This window comes from Tenrec ecaudatus, chromosome 8 (genome assembly GCF_050624435.1).
Source record: "Tenrec ecaudatus isolate mTenEca1 chromosome 8, mTenEca1.hap1, whole genome shotgun sequence".
Taxonomy (NCBI): Eukaryota; Metazoa; Chordata; class Mammalia; order Afrosoricida; family Tenrecidae; genus Tenrec; species Tenrec ecaudatus.
In genome coordinates this window covers 19,408,636-19,426,261 of record NC_134537.1, presented here as the reverse complement: position 1 = coordinate 19,426,261, position 17,626 = coordinate 19,408,636, and the positions used below count along the sequence as shown (strand labels likewise).

Sequence of the window (17,626 nt, the reverse complement as noted above, 5' to 3'; positions counted from 1 at the left end):
CCAGTTGTTTGGTTACATGAGCAACTCTGTTGGCATTGTGGTTATGGGCAGTTCGATGCCACCAGACAGCTCATGGGCAAAAGATGGAGCTTTATATGCTGCAAACAGTTACAGTCTCAGAAACTCACAGGGCAGCTCTACTCTGTCATACAGAGTCACCATGAGTCAGAATTGACTTGATGGCAGTGAATTATAGAGACATGGATAGATAGGCCATATTAAGAAATGTCACTCTGCCACAAACTACATAGATGAATGAGTAGAGTGATGATACATAAAGGATTCCAAGAGAGACCCATAGATAGGTCTACAGCTAGATACATACACAGAGCTACATGGGCGGTAAAGCAATCAATGGCACTCATGTCTCTGCTTTCCCATTAGCTTTATCAATTTCCCATTTGTCAGTGATGGGTTATAAAATATTTTTTGTAAACTCTTTGAACCATATAGACCTCTTCCTAGGGCCAGAAAAGGTCAAGAACACTGACCAATATGAGCTAGTTATGTGTTATCTTTTTCATATAAATACCATAAAAGCACACATATGCATTTGAACTTAGAAAAGAATCATTTGAAATTCTGCTTGAAAATATTGTGAAACTTCTATGAAATTAGCTCAAAAACCCTTTGAACTTTCTTTGAAATTGAAGCAAAGCCTCACATACTTTGGAGCTGTTATCAGTAAAAGCCAGCCCTGGGAGAAGCACATCATGCTTGGTCAAGTGGAAAGGCAGCAAAAAGAGGAAGCTCCTTAAAGAGACAGATTGACAAATTGTGCCCAACAATGGACTCAAACGTAACATGAGTGAAGATGGCAGTGCTTTGCTCTGTTGTACGTAGGATTGCTATGAGCCAGAACCAACTCAACAGTACCTAACAACATGACATATAAGGAGCCCTAGTGACAATGCTGGGTAAACATTGAGCTGTGAACCTCAAGGTTGGAAGTTCAAACCCCTCATCTACTCTGTGGTAGAAAGACGAGGCTATCCTGATCCCATGAGCATGGGTAGCCTTGGAAAGCCTATAAGGGGCAGCTGAGTCAGAATTGAGTGGGTTTGGTTTGGTATGAAATATAACACTGAGAGGGTGGAGAAAGTCAAAGAGAACTGTACTCTGAGTCAAGATATTGGGGCACTCCAGCATTGCAATTAGTATTGTGGCCTTTCTGAAGTCATCTCATGACTGAATTCAGTTACTTGATTTATAAAAGCAGACTGTTTCCAAAGGTTCCATCCAATGTTGATATTTTGTGATTTCAAAATTTTAAAGGAGTCTTGGGTGTTACTAATAGTTAATGAGTTTTGCTGCTAACAAAAACGTCGCACGTTTGAGTCCACTCGGAAGTGCACTGGATGAAAGGCCGGACAATCTGTCTGAAAAATCAGCCATCACAAACCTTGTAGAGCAAAGTGTTAATCAGACACTCTTGAGTTGTCATGAGTCAGAGTCAATGCCACATCAATTACTTTTGATTAAAGTTCTAAAGACTCATTCTAGAAATTTCTAGGTTAAAGAATTTGAGTAAAATCAGTATTGGGGAATATATTTTAAAATATATTCTAATTTTTACCTTTTGTTGGTACCTTCCTTGTATTAACTTTCCTTTATCGCTATCTGTTACTGAGCTGGCATTGTCTATTATGTAAAAAAATAAAATTTAAGTTTAGAGTTGACTTTTTAAAATGTGCTATCAATTAGAATTGCACTATACCACATAATGATATTCTAACAGATGCTATGTAAACTTTAAGACTGTAACTACTGAATATTCAGTCACACAAAGTGCAAATCTTATAAGAAATTTTAGTGACACTTTGAAAAAATTGCAATGTTTATAAAAAATATTACAAATTAGCAGGAAGTCTTTGTTCCAAACACAACAGAGAGAAAGATCAGACTCCGACTCTATTGTTACAGAATGTGTAGCAACTGTATAATAAGCTGGCATTTTAATGCAAAGTTTAAAGGAGAGTGTGACGTGAGGAGCAGCTGTACTTTCCTTTTTTTTCCCTCCAATCCAAAAATGATATTCCACCGTCCCACCCACATTCTTGTCTGCAATCGTTCTCAGGACAGAATTATGACCATAGATTGCGTGCTTGGGAGAGGGAAACAAAGAATCCTCCAAGAGCACACACTCCTCTGTTGTCCAGATTCATTACTTAAGAGCTACATAATGTTCTCATGTCATTAAACATTAGAAAACCCCAGGAGAGAGTATATCCTTGCTTTCCACATTGTTATATTCAGTGATGTAACAAATTTCCAAATTAATGAACAATCATATTTTGAAAAACATTTTCTTTCACAAAGGCTGTAAAGTAGGAACCAAAGCAAAATAATTATTTTTTCTCTTCTGTTTAAATTACTTAACTTCTATTGATCCTTCATGCATGTCTCTACTTTCCAAGGGATAAATTTTATCCCTGCAAAAATAATCTCTTAGAATTTTGGTTATACTGTCATTGATTCCTTTTTCAATGTGTGCTCTGTGATTAAAGGTTTCTTGAATCAAGTCAGTAATTCTCACCTCTATCTTCCTCATAGTTAGCACAGTATCTGTCAGAGAATGGCTTAGATGAATCAATGAGTAACCCAATACTATTTATCTAGATCCATCTAGATATGAATATGTCATAAAGAATAAAAAACTAAGTTTGTTTTGGTGGCTTGGAATAACTAAGTTATTACTGAACATCAGTATTTTTTAAGACTTAACCCTTTATGTTTTTAATTGTCCCAGTAATCATCCTTCTTAAGAATGTATCGAGAGTCAAAACTGTAACTTTTATATACTATCATTCACAACTTACTCAACAATCACAAATTAGTCTCAGGGACCCTGGTGGCATTGGTGGTAAGTGATGAATTGCTAGTTGTAAGGTTTGAGGTGCATTGGTGGTAAGTGATGAATTGCTAGTTGTAAGGTTTGAGGTTCAAATCCAATGAAAGAAAGATGAGGCAATCTGGTCCCATAAAGTTATATGGCCTCGGAAACCCCATTAAGGTCACTGTGCATCAGAATTGACTCAGTGTCCATGGGATTTGCTCTTATATTAGTTTTTAGTATTTATTTTATATTAGTTTTAATTCTTATTATTTCTGTGATCATCAGCAACTTATCCATAGCCTTTACAAGCCTCAAGTTTTTTTCGACAGCTCCCATTTTTAAGTCAAGTATTGTGGTAGTTACATAATATGTTGTCAATTTGAGACTTAAGAGGAAAAGGGTGGAGTTTTGCCTGTCAATCAGGTCAAAGCTTGATGACTTAATTTGGAGGTGCTAAGGAGATAAATAGCGTGCTGGGTGCAGGACACATGCTCACTCCCTGAAAGACACTCCTGCAGACAAGTCATATGGAGCTACACTAGAGCCTGTAGCTGAAGGAGCCACATGGAGACCCCTGCCAGCACTGAGATCTTACAACACCAGGATCCACACCCTCACTGCATGTGTTTCATGAGTCTGAAGATGACTTTATAGATTGGTATCAGACACATGGGCTAATATCGGACTTATGGACTTGATCTGGACTGGGCTGGGATGTTTTCTTAGTGGACAATTACTCTTTAAATAAAGCTCTTTCTTAGATATATTTGAGTGCCTCAGGATTTGTTTCTCTAGCCAGCCCAGACTAACATACATATGATATTCTTGAGAATCCAGTGAAATAATGTGTATGGAAATGTCTTAAGGAATGTCTTAAGGAATGTATGGTGTTTGCATAAACTGTGATTACACCATGATACCACAGTTATTTCAAAAAGAGTTGTAGTTACGATGTTGTCCGATTGAGGAAAAATAAAACAAGCATCTGTTATTTCATAGCAATTTCATTCCAATTTTTGGCAAACTACTGATGATTGCAATCAGTGAAACTACAAAGGCCCATTTCCCACAGAACACGTCATGAAATTTAGCTCACCAAGAGCCATGTTAAGAAGCAAAATGTGTCATTGGCTTTAAGATTCTGAGATTAGGGAAAAAGGAAAACATCCTTAGAAATAAAATAATGATGTTCATATTAAAGATTGTGATGCTTCCCAGGGTATCAATTTTAACTGAGCACAATCCTTCTCAGAAATTCTTTGAACATTTATGCAATTAATTCAAATGCAAAAACCAATTAACTGTAAAATCCATAATCAGATCAGTTTCAAGTGAGTGCCCCGCATTTCAAGAGGACTCTGAAAGCACCACCGAAGTAAAATAGACCAAATTAAGTGTTTGCTTACATCGGAAGCATTTTTATTATTTTTCAGGCCCAAATATAGTGGCATAATATTATGTAGCTTATGAAATATGCCTGGGTTGCACTAATTATCCTATTGTGATTTACCAGGATGATTTTCTGCTGATAAACTTGAGGTAGCAGATTTTGGAGGGCCATTAAGGTTTCCATAGATACAGATAGACTTGCTTTTAAAAGCTTCTTTGAACTAACTGTGTGTTCTTAGGTGAACTGAAGAAGCCATCATGACCCTTGAGTTTTAATCAGTAAAATGGTGAATGAACGCAGCTGCTGGTTACGGTTGTTTTGAGGAGAATTGCAGCTATGTCTACAGTGAGTGTTCACTCTTCCATCGGGAGCTCTTGTTATGATGTGTGTGCTTTCTGGGAAAGGACCCATTCTTTGCCGACATCCTAATTCTCCGCCTTTGTGTATACTTACATGGGTTGGGCAGCAGCTTTACTGTTCAAGAACCAAACACATGAATAATGCTATATTTTCTCATCAAAATTATATTTTAATAGTAGACGGAGTCCTTGATTAAAATATTTCCCCCTAATATGGACTGCTGGGCAAAGTATCTGAGAAGCTAGACTTTATGAAAAAGAATGCAGCATCAGAAATGGAGTAAGATTCCATAAAAAATTTGCATTCTGGTGATGCCACAATCTTGCTTGCTGAAAATGAAGAAGACTTCTGAAACTTCTTCCTGGGAATATCAAAGACTATCGGTATCAGTAATGCCTCAACATAAAGGAAACAGGAACCATCACAAATGGACCAGTAAACAACACGATAAATGGAGAAAATGAGGAAATTGTCCAGGGCATAATTTGGCTTGGATATATTATCCATATCCACTGAAATAGTAGTCAAGATATATTTCATTAGGGAAATTTGCTCTAGAAGACCCATTTAAAGTGTTGAAGAACAAAAACATCACTTTGAGGGCTAAGGGGTGCCAGTCCCAACCCATGACAAGAAATCTACACAATAAAGAAAGAACACCAAAAAAGGGCCAACACCTTTGAATCGTGGTGTTGGTGAAGAATATAGAGAAATCCATGATTGGCCAAAAGAACAAAACCAAAACCATCTGTCTTGGAAGAATGACAGTAAGCATGCTCCTTCGAAGCAAGGATGGTAAGATTTTGCTGCAAGCCCTTTAGACACGTTATCAGACCCTGGAGAAGGACATCGTGCATGGTAAAAGAGTTAGTCAGTGAAATTGAGGAGAACATAGCACTGATGGTAAAACACACGGCAGGACTGGGCAGCATGAACTGACAAGATGGCCCCTAACCACAGCCAAACTGTGGTGTGTTCCACAGTGGTGGGTGGGATGTTAATCCATTTGAATGCTAGAGCACGTGTGTTTGCAGAAATCTCCCTCCTGACAAAGTAACCTAAACGGTGTCCCTGTAGAGAATGACAAGTTCAGAGGAAGACGCTGAGCAGATGTTGATAGGAAAAAGAAGAGGAAGACTGAGTGATGCATGCCTATGGAAGGACCGGATTCTCCCCAGGGAGCACAGTAAACAGTACAGGAGGTCAGATTGATGATAATAATTCATCCTATTTTTCACCAAATATCGCTTCGTGCCTATTATCATTTTCCCACAATTTCTTAGCCATGAAACTTTATCCCATAAATTATTTTCATTTTTCTTCAGCTTCTGCATCTTTAGAACAAGGGAACTGATACCTATCCTACAGGAACTTGTGAGAATTAAATGAGTTAAATAAATGTAACATCATCAGGACAATGCCTTACACAAAGTAAGTGCCCAATAAATACTTGAGAGTCTTATCATTGGAATTCTTAGGTGATGCAAATTGTTAAGGGTCTTGGCTGCTAACCAAGAAGTTGGAAATTCAAGTTCACTCAGAAGCTCCTTGAAAGACAAGTGTGGTTCCTGCTTCCCAAAACTTAGCCATTAAAAATTCTGTGGAGACAGGAGAGGGAGAAAGGGACACACTGTAACTTGGTGCTCCAAGACATGAATGCAACATACCAGCATGAAGCAGGGAACCAATAGTGATTGTGCGGCTGGCCCCAATCCCAACTACATGGACAACCCCCACCCCCCAGAAGAATTCACTTCAGAGATCAGCACTGAAGCTCCAGCTCAGGAAGAAGGGTGTGTCCGATACAAACACAGGAACAAATGAAGAGGGAAGGAGAGAGGGTGGAACGCATCCTGGCCCACCAACCCCCTAGGATGATATTCTTGCTCAGAGCAGCCAGTGCACAGAGAGGACAATACAACCAGCCCCACCATGAGACATAACTTCCCTCGCTGACCCATAGCATTACGGGGCACAACACTGGAGGCACAGTGCGGGAACTATGTCTAATCTGAGTCCACCATACCTGGGCAAAACGCCCAACAGAGCAGTAAGGGGAACAAAGCAATGAAATCCCAGGGGAATACCAAAAATTGACTCTGGGGCCAGGGTGTGGCACCCATCAGACTTGACCGGAAAACACGCCTGAAGATCAAAAAGCACAGCTGGAACTATTTGTAGGCTTTTCTGTTTTGCCCGGTGGTTTTTTTGTTGTTTATTATCTTTTGTTGTTTTGTTTTGCTCTGTCTTGTTTTGGGGCTTATTATTGTCTCTGCATGTCTATCTAGATATGATAGGCAGAATAAACAATCCAGAGAGAAAACAAAGGGACCCACGGTTCTGAGGGACATGGGAGAGGGAGAGGTGGGGGAAAGGAAGTTGGTGTTAACAAACCCAGCAACAAAGGAAAAGTGATTGAAATCTGTGGGAGGAGTTGGGTTGGATGCCTGGCAGGGTTTGGTCAAGGTTAATATAACTGAGAGCTATCACTGAAACCCAAAGGAAGGCTGAGCATGAGAGTGGGACAAGAGGAAAGTAAAGGGAAATAGAGGAAAGGACTAGGAGGCAAAGGACATTTATTGAGATCTAAATACAAGTATGGACATATGTAAAGATATTTATACATAATGATAGGGAAATACATTTATGTACATATATTTATATTTTAAATATCAAGGTAGCAGACATACATTGGGCCTCCACTCAAGTACTCGCTCAGTGCAAGAACAATTTGTTCTAATAACCTGGCATTCTCTGAGGCTCACCTTCCTGACAAGATCGCTGAAGAAAAAAATAGGTGCATAAGAAAATTTGGTAAAGAAAGCTGATGGCACCCAGCTATCAAAAGAAATAGCGTCTGGGGTCTTTAAAGCTTCAAGATAAACAAGTGGCCATCTAGCTGAGAAGCAACAAAGTCCACATGGAAGAAGCACACCAGCCTGTGTGATCAGAAATATGGATGAGATCAGGTATCAGGCATCAAAGACCGAAAGCAAAAAATCATATCAGTGTGAATGAGGGGAAGTGTGGAGTAGAGACCCAAAGCCCATCTATAGACATCCCCTTACAGAAGGGTCGTGGGGAAGAGAGGAGCCAGTCAGGGGGGTGTGCAGTATATAGCACCAATGAAACATACAGCATCCCTCTAGACTTTAATGTTTCTTCCCCCACCCACTATCATGAGCCCAAATCTACTTTACTAATCCAGCTAGACCAGAGCCTGTACACGGGTACAGATAAGAGCTTGAAACACAAGGAATCCAGGACAGATAAATTCCTCAGGACCAATATTGAGAGTAGCAATACCAGGAGAGTAAGGGTAAGGTGGGGGAGTAAAGGAGGAACAGAGTACAATGATCGACATATAACCCCCTCCCAGGGGGACAGACAACGGAAAAGTAGGTGAAGGGACACATTGGTCAGTGTAAGATATGAAAAAAATAATAACAATGTATAATTTTTTAAGGATTTATGAGGGAGAGAGGGTGGGGTATGGAGAGGAAAAAAGAGCTAATACCAAGGGCTCAAGTAGAAAGAAAATGTTTTGAAAATGATGGCAGCATATGTACAAAAGTGCTAGACACAATGGATGTATGTGATAAGAGCTGTTATAATGGACTGTGATAAGAGGCATCAATGAAATGATTTAAAAAAAAAACAAAATCTGTGGAGAAAATTTATACCCTGACACATAGGGTGCTGCCTTGAGTTGCCACCGATTTGACAGCAATGTTTATTATTATTACCATTATTACTACTTTTCAAGTTCCATTTTATCACTGACGCTAAAAAGACCAATGAGCCATTGTTGCTTGTAAGGGCTAATCTACTTGGTAAGCCAAAGAATAGGTAATGACAATCAGTTGAGAGAGCTTTCCAAGCATTGCTGTTTGCTATGCGCCTTGAATGTACGTAGGAAGGAAGTATGACTTTGACTGAAGGCATGGAAACGTGTTTACCGATGAGGTTTCATCTGCGGTGGGCACTGAAGAACTGACCAGACAGGAAAGACCTCTAGTAGGTCTGTTGCAGTGGAAGGTTGTGCCCTGTTGGATGCAGGATTCAAGGTGGGTGGGTTCTATGGCGACAAGGATGTGGCAAAGCTTGAGACAGGATGGAGTCAGACACTAAACGACTATTGAGACGATTGGAATGGGGACAATTGAACATTTTAAAATTGGCACAACCAATTGTATTCTTAGAAAGAATAGTTTTTATAATTATTAAGAACTATAAATAATATGTTTGAGAACTGTGTTCACACCCAAATAATTGTCTAAGTGGTAATGTTTGGCTTACCTTTAACATTTGGTTCTAAGAGACTAATAACTTTATATCTACCTTAAAAACATGGCAGTAAACATCAGTTCATTAAAGCGAGTGACATCTTGGAGCTACTTTTCCCAGACGGAATCTGTTAAGTTATCGATCTTTGCCAGGTATTATCTATTTTCAGAATTGTGCCCCTGGCATGTTTATTTTGGTATTTCCTTTTGAGTTGCCTAAAGTTAAGTGGTCTAGTGGTTATATTCTGGTGTGCTGACTTCAATGTCTGAAACCAGCAGCTGCTTCCTGGGAGAAAGATAGGACTGTTCGCTCCCATAAAGAGTTATGTAGTTCAAGTCAACTGCAGGGCAGTTCCACCCTGTCCTATAGGGTCTCCGTGAATTGGCGATGACTCAATGGCAGTGAGTTTGCTTTTAAGATCGAGAGTTGCTGCATTTAATTCTAGCCCTAACCCAAGAACAATCGGTTCTCATGACATGGCCCAACTCAATATTCACCCTTGTGAAGAGCTCGCTGAAGGTTTGAGTGCTACAGCAAAGTATTATGAAGAAACATGACGGTGCCTAGCTACCAGAAAGACTAATGTCTGTCTTAAAGGCTGGTCTGAAAACCAGCAGCCATCTAAGTGAGGCACCCACTAAGTCCATGTGGAAGAAGCATACCCGCTGTGTGCTTAAATAATAAAATCCAAATCTGGATGAACAGTATCAGAGTTTAAGTTGTGAACGCTCAGTGTGCAGAAAGCCATGGATGACAGTAGAGGTCCAAAATCCATTTTCAGGGTCCCATATGGGTTAAGGCTCTGATGAATCCCCTCTGAACGTGCTCTAAGGATGTGATAGCCTTGCTTTCAGGGAAAACTGTTAAGCTCACTGAGCCTGCACATCCGGGTCGCATGTACCTTCTGGCCCATATTAAAGTCGTTTCAGATTTTATAATGTTCTGCTTTCTTTTTGCTTGAGGTTTTTCCACGTTTGTCTAGTCATTGTTGTTTTTTATTCTTCTGCTCAGGTTTTTTGTTGTTGCTGCTTGCTTTATGTTTGTGGTTTGTACGATTTTCTGTATATGAAACTCAGGTTAGGTCAATCTACAGAGATAGGCATAATTACCAAAGGGCACCACAAGGAAGTTTGGAGGAAATGGAAGCTAACAACGAGTACTCAAGAAAATGTTTGGAAAATTATTGGGATGGTTGCAGAACGCTTCCTCATATAATTGAATGACTGCATTTTCTAATACATGAGGTATATGCCAGGAAAACAATTTAAAGCAATAAATGTTTTAAAATAAATAAAATGAAATCAAGGTGAGTAGCTGCTACGTTTCTTCTCAAATATACTGACACATTTTCCTTCTATTTTTATTAGCAAATACTTTGTGATGTGTACTAATGAGAAATCATTAACATGACCTTTTCAGTGGTGTGATCTGCCAAACATGTTTTTAAATGGAAAGATCAATGTTCATTATTAGAAAATCCAGAAAACAAAATAATCAGAAGCAAGATAGCAAAATTAGTGTGAATTGCCTTAGGATCGATAAGTGTTTGTTTCCTAGGGAAAGGGGAGAAGCTGGGGCCCAAATCTTAATTTTCTAGGGGCTCTCTAGTAACCTCACTGCAAAATTCAGCACTAAGCGAAATCATCTGAACAGCCATTTCCACCACTCAACTAGAATAAAAGGGTTCATATTGAAAAATGAAACCATCAAGTACATGTTAGAAGTTTAGGTATTTTCTTTGCTCTTCAATGACCCTTTGGATTTCTTCTAAAAAAAATTTCACTCACTTGCTCAGAATAATGCAATTATCAAGCCAGAAGCCCTTTGTAGTGAGGAAATACCAATATACCCTTAAAGAGTCCAGAGTCCATGAGAAACACACGCAGATATATAGCAAAAATACAAGGGGGAATAAAGGAACACAAGAAGCACATTTTTAGGATTGCATTCAGTGAATCGAAAGAGACATTTCCCCCCAGAAGAAATGATGCAGCTTACTGTACAGAAATGCCGTGGTCGGAAAGTGGTTTGCCATAGACTTGCAGATGCCCTGGAGTAGAGAGCGGTTTTGAGGTGGGCTTTGTAGTGGGAATGAAATCTGCACTTGTGAAATCCTGCAATGGCCTTCAAGGGCATCACAGACTGAATCCGGAGTCTGGAGGGGGCGGGGGCCAGCACTCCTGGAGCGTCTAGATGAGCCCACACTGTATTAGTATGGTCAGGAGCGCTCCACTGTAGCTAAGGTGTTCTGTCTACTGGCTCTTTCCAACTTTTCCCTTTGGTTTTCTGAAAAAGAGATCTGCTATATTTCCAAGGCATGAGACGTGGTCCTGTTATGATTTTTCATCACCGTGGCTCAGACTTTGCAGAGGTTTTTTTGTTTATTTGTTTTTCTTGCCTTCACCACTTCCATGTCAAGAGCGGGTATGCTTACTCATTTATGTGTTTTTAGTGTTCATCTTTTTTCTCAGGGAGCTTGAGGCTCAGAAAGGTGATATGCTTTGTCTTATGCGGTCAAGGAAATGACCTGATCCTGAGCCAGAAAGGTCTCTCTGTACGTCCACCGTCTGTCAGTTCTATCTGCTTCACCTCCAGGTGCGTGTTCTGACTCTCCAATAGAAAGACACAGGGAACAATATGCAATCTCCATTTTATAATTCATCAAAAAGAGAGGTGGAGGCTTCTAGAGGAGTTTAGAGGAAAGAAGTGAATTAGGGATGACTTTGGAGAACAGGTGATATTTTCAGGATAATATGATTTGGATATGTAGAGACGGCATGAGAATGGGGAAAGGAGATTGCGAACTAACTGCACAAAATACAGTGATTACGTCAATAGGCATCTTAAATTATGGTGTATGCTCAATCAGAATCTCATTCTGAGGGACATGTTATGAAGAATAAAGTCAGAACTCCCAACAGAATGATGATATGGACATACTTGAATGTCAGGGAAATTATCTGGATATTTCTTTCATTTTTTTTAGAGAATCCTGCAGCCCAGAGAGTGATGTGATCCGAGTAGAACATGATAGACTTTCCTTAAAAAAAAAATCAAAAGTAATTTCATCTTCAAATTCCCTAGAAACGATTCAAAAAATCTTTTGAACAATCCCGGCCCTCCCCCACCCTCCCGCAACTACTTTTGACCTGAAATCTCAAGATACTGTTTTCAGAAGATTCAAGTTGTGTTTACAGCACACAAAGAGCCAACGCATCTGTACATATAGTGTGAAATTAAATAAGAATTATAACTCAGTCAACATTGTCCCTCCTAAAGTTGGCTCAACTTATTTTAAGGGCTGAAAACAATAGGAATCACAATGGAACACACTTTTAACTTGCAGTGGTATCAAGAACAACAGGTGTTTCTTCCTGGGTGGAAAGTACTGAGTATATTCTACAACCTGGCTCTGTGAGAGAAGCCTTATTTAAGCGGATAACTGATTTCATGGTGATCCTAGGATAGGAGCGGGAGTTCTGGTGTTATAGTAGGTTACAAGTAGTGATGCTAACCCCAAACCAGCAGTTCAAAACCACCAGCTGGTCCACAGGTGAAAGACAAGGCTTTTTGCTCCTCTGAAAATTAGTCTCAGAAACCCACAGGGGCAGTTCTTCTGTGTCCGATAGGGTCGCTACGAGTCAGCATTGACTCGATGGCTTCTGTTTCCTCTTGGACTAGGAAATGGAACTCTTAGTGCTGTTACAGATTACACAGTGGAGATCCCATGAGGTTCAGTGATTCCTCAGTTCTCATGATTGATGAGAGTTATAGCTGGGATAGAAATCATATGTATCTGACTTCAAAGGAAACTCTTTAGTCCCTTCTTCATCCAGTCTCATGTTAACTATTTGAAATATTTTCTACCTTATATTTTCTGTGTAATACAGAGATTTTCATAAACACGAACTATTTTATTGAAGACTGAATTCTAACAAACAACTTCCTACCTTTGTAGAAAATGTCTGAATGTTGTGTCTTAGTGTAAAAAGCACAATCTATCATCATAGTCTAAATTTATTTTGACTATTGTTACTTGGGATTTCTAATAAAACAGAAGTTGGAAGGAACACAAATTTATAATCTTTGAGAGATGTCAGTGTATATTTTAAAACCTCCTTCCTGACCGTTACAAGAAACTTCAGATTGGATTTAAAAAATATATATATTGTTATGCCTTGTGGCAATTTCTGACCTGTCATGATGCCACTCAGATTCAGAACAACTATTCACAGATATTGAGAAGATTTTTTTTCCTAAATAAAAAGGCCATTTTGGAAATGTGTGGAGGTTAATATTATACCCATGAAACTGCTCAAGTTTCTCTTACCCTGTCAGATCTAAGCAATTATTCTACCAACTCACTGCCTTTCCCCGCCCCCACAACATTTCCTTAAATTGCTATGGAAATTAAATCGTGAGAGACACTCTCCTTGCAAAGATGCCTGCCACAGAAGCCTCTCAGCTTTGCCCTCACCAATTTGGAATGGAAAATCAGCCCACATTTCCATGGACTTAGAAAGGCATGGGCCAGACTTAACAGGCGTAATTTGCCTGACATCTGTGGTCCAGTGTCATGTTGCATCAAAGCAATCCATGATGCTCAGATGGAAGTAAGCATCCTGTTATATTAACTGAAGCATTTAACAAGCTAATGGCAGTCACTTGCTATCCTCTCAGCCACAGGAAAACATCCCATGAAGACAATTATGCTTGTAAAGTGTTCGGCTTCCATTGCATTCTTTCATGAACACCTTGATAGATTGCAGGAGAAGTTGAGGCTGTCTGCTCTGGGAAACAGCCCCGGAAGCCCCGTGGAGCGGGTCTCTGTAGGGCTACAAGGGTTTGGAATCAACCCGACAGCAGTCAGTTTCATATGCTCGATATATTTTTTCTCTTACTTAGTTTTGCTTTCTCCCCCTCTAATTGGCATTGTGAGTATCCCATTTGAAGAGAGAAGAGATTTTTTAAATTTTAGATTTATTGTGGCCAAACATATATTACAAAGCATTGCCCCTTTAACTCTTTTTTCTGTGCAATCAATGGCATTAGTTATTTCACCACACTGCAATACAGCATCACCACTATCTAATTCAAAACATTTTTCTATCACCCCACTCCTTATGCAATTAATCCCCTCAACTCTCGTCAGCCCTAAGAACCACTAAGAAAGTTCTATCTCGATACCTTTACCTAGTCTATGTGTTTCATATATATATATATATATATATATATATATAGAGAGAGAGAGAGAGAGAGAGAGAGAGAGAGAGAGAGAGAGATCATGGAGTCTCTGTCCCCTATGACTGGCCTTTTGCTCAGCATAATATTTCAACATTCATCCATTTGTAATGTGTATTGGGGTTTCCACATATCTTTATGGGTGAATGCTACTCCATTGAATGTAGGAGGGGACTTCAAAGAGTCTGTGGAAAATGGAATGATCTTGAAAGATAGGAAAATTCTTCCTTCCACCTTCTCTTTGAAGTCCCCGTGTATACACATTTTGTTGATCTGTTCATGTATTGGTGCATTGTGTTGTTGTCACCTGTTGCATGTTGTGACTAATGCTGCCAACAATGTTGGACCAGTGTCTTGAGTTTCTTCTTCCAAATCCTTTGGGTAGCTCCCTAGGATTGGAGTTACTGGATCACACCATAATTCTATGTTTATTTTTTAGAGAAACTGTCAAATTGTTTTTCATAATGACTGCACCATTTTATATTCCCATCAGTAACAGATAAGGCTTCCAATGTCTCCATATCCTTGCCAGCACCTGTTATTTTCCATTTTTCCTGATAATTGCCATTCAGTGAGTGGGAAGTGATAGTAATTTTTTATTACAAATGACTCAATGCCTAATTAATGGAGGCATGCAGCTCAGTGATAATTTTCAGGGGCTCCTTTTTGCCTTCTCAGCATTGGAGTGTGAATGAATTTTCAGGTCTGTTCTGTGGCTTAAAGCTAGCCAATACTGACTCATTTCGAGTGTTGAAATAACCACTTTTATTTAGTCTGCTTTTCACTGTCAAGTTTTAGGCAGCAATTTCTTCCTGTGGTTTAGAAACCTTTTGTCCATTCCTTTTATAATTTTTTGCGAGTGCACTCAAATCTCTAAATCCTGTACTGAAGCATTTAGATGGGACCGTCAACATCTCACACCCAATTAACAGCTACCATAGACAATTAGACCAAATTAACCTGTGACTGGAATATTAGCGATGTCTTTGAAAGTAGAGAGACTGGAGCCATCAGATTAGATGGTAACATAGGCTAAAGGCCTGTGTTAAGGAGACATTCAAAGCAGTGCATAATAGAAGGGACAGTCTGAGAAGGAAAACAATAGAAACCTCATGCAACTGAGCCAATGCTGACTCATGGTGACTACAAAGGAAGAGGGACTGCTGGCTGCAGCCCCAGCCTGACCACTTGGGCTGTACTTTCCTTGGCAGGGAAGGTTGTTCGCCAGGGCTCGCTTGACTCCTCCTCCTGGGCTGACTCAGGGTCTCTTTCTTGCCACGCCAGGGCAGACGCCTGCAGGGCTCGCTCAAAGGAGGTCAAGGCCCATGGTTTCAGCAGGCGCACTTGTCCATCGTGTTGTGGGCGATGGACACCTCCTCCTCACTCTGGACCCCAGACATGAAGGTGACCGCAGTAACAGAAGAGGTCAGGCTCACTGTGCAGGCTCTGTGCTGTGACAGTTGCCATGGCAATCTCCTCCTGCAAAAACTGCTGTGTGTAGGCATGGCCAGCCGTTGCCATTGGGCTTCTGTAAGGGGTCTTCCAGGTAGACGGGGTGGACACTCAGGGGCTGGTAGATGGGAGCCAGCCCCTTCCCAGTGATATACTGGCAGCGCTCCAGGTCACATTCGGCATCAGGTGAGTCTGGCTGCACAGTGGGCACGGTGCCATTCTGCGGACAGATGCTGGCATAACAGGCCAGCACGTTGGCATTTTCCATGATGGCGAGGGCTGAAGGGGTAAGGTCATCCTCTCCTGAGCACACAGCGCCACTTGTCAAAGTCAGCGCCCTCCTTTCTGTACCGGGCACGGTGTTCAGACAGCCCAGCCAGCCCTCGGGTGGTGGTCTCGCAGGGGGTTCCTGCCAGAGGCACCACTCCCTTGTCGACCTTAATGCCCACAACACCACCCTTGGAGTGGATAACATGGGGGATGGGATGCCCATCGTCCACCCTGTGGTAGAGAGTCTCATGGGAAAGGGCACCCCCAATGAAGGGGTTCACCTGACCAGCATCAGTCAGCAGCACCTGGCGGTAGAAGCAGTAGTTCTTCTCGGTGTCTACCCAAGGACTCACCTGCAGCCAGAATGCCCTTGCCAAGAATCGCAATGCGATGGTGGATATTGGACAACTCCTTCTGCTCGGGGTGAGCGCTGGTATGGGTAAGGCATGGTGTTCGTGGGGGTATAAGGGTCTTCCTGGAGGCTGAAGGAATGGTGGACATCCTGGTCGGCAGGGGTTGCCCACTGCTGTTCCTGGGTGTCTTTGAATTCACTCCAACTAATCAAAGGCCATCTACCATTTGTTGTATCTGAGTCCATTGTGGCGCCCCCTTGTCAATCCATTTCCTAGACTGCGTTTCTCTCCCTCCTCTTCTCATGTACTTGACCAAGGAGAAAGATGGGGCACTCTACTCTCATAAGGGGTTATTATAATTTCTGAAACTCATAGGCGCAGTTCTACCCTGTCCTGTAGGGCCACTGTGAGTCAGCATCAATTTGATGGCCGTGAGTTTGGTTTTCGTTTGGTTTCTACTTCACCACACATGCTGTTCCTTCCCAAGCATAACTTGTCCAGAGTACATGAGTCTTACCACCCTTGCTTCTGAGAAGCATCCTGCCCCATTAGAGACAGAAGGGCTGTACTTCTTCCAAGAAAGATTTGGTTTTTTTGGAAGCCCCTGGTAGTCTCAGTATTCTTCACCATTAGTCACCTAATCTATTTTTAAAAAGATAAGCCTAATTTTGATAGATAATTTCATAGTTGACTCTCCTGAGTCATTGAGCTCTTTCAAATCTCTCGTCTCGATGTCTGCATCTTCTATCCGCAACAAAAGGCCCCCTCTTAGCTGCCTCTGCTGCATTGTGTCCGTCAGGATTTCAGGAATAGCAAGAAAACAAGGGCTCATTTTCAGTCTGAAATTTCAGTATGCTTTCTTCTATTGCTGGCAGCTTAGCAATGTAGTTTTCATGAGTCCCTGGGCTGACTATCCCCTTGAAGCGCCCCTGAGCAGCAGAAACTTTGGGCTCACGGAGCACCCCACAGCTTGTCAGTCTGCTCGTCCTGCAAAACGGTTACAGAGACAAATGAGTTATGAGGTCATGTCAGTGTTCCTTGCATCAGAATGGGGAATGAACATTGTCCGCAGGTTCTACTACTTTTTGGGTAATGGAAAAATGAGTAAGAATTTTGCAGATGTTTTATTCTTTCTGATGCAGGGTATTTTATGACACTTCATGGGAATCGGTTTCGTTTAGAAATTAACAAGTCTGGTATTTCTTATAGTTAGAATAAAGCACCTTTTAGCAACACTGAAATGATTCTAAACAAAACAAAACCAGGAGCTAACAGTGATCATCGCGGTTCTTGACTGTAGCTGTGGAACGCAGTTTAGACTACACAGTTACTGGGAATCTGTTTACCAGAATGGTTTTCTCAAACGAATTTTGACTACCATGAATTACTTCTCTGCACCACGAGAAATGCACAAACAAGCACAATAATTTGGTGTTT

The 17,626-nt window shown here is 40.9% G+C and overlaps 1 pseudogene; it reads right to left on the bottom strand.

Moving 5' to 3' along the window:
* Positions 1–15,171: 15,171 nt before the first annotated feature.
* On the bottom strand, positions 15,172–16,337 carry LOC142454656 (fructose-bisphosphate aldolase A pseudogene; annotated as a pseudogene).
* Positions 16,338–17,626: the final 1,289 nt, after the last annotated feature.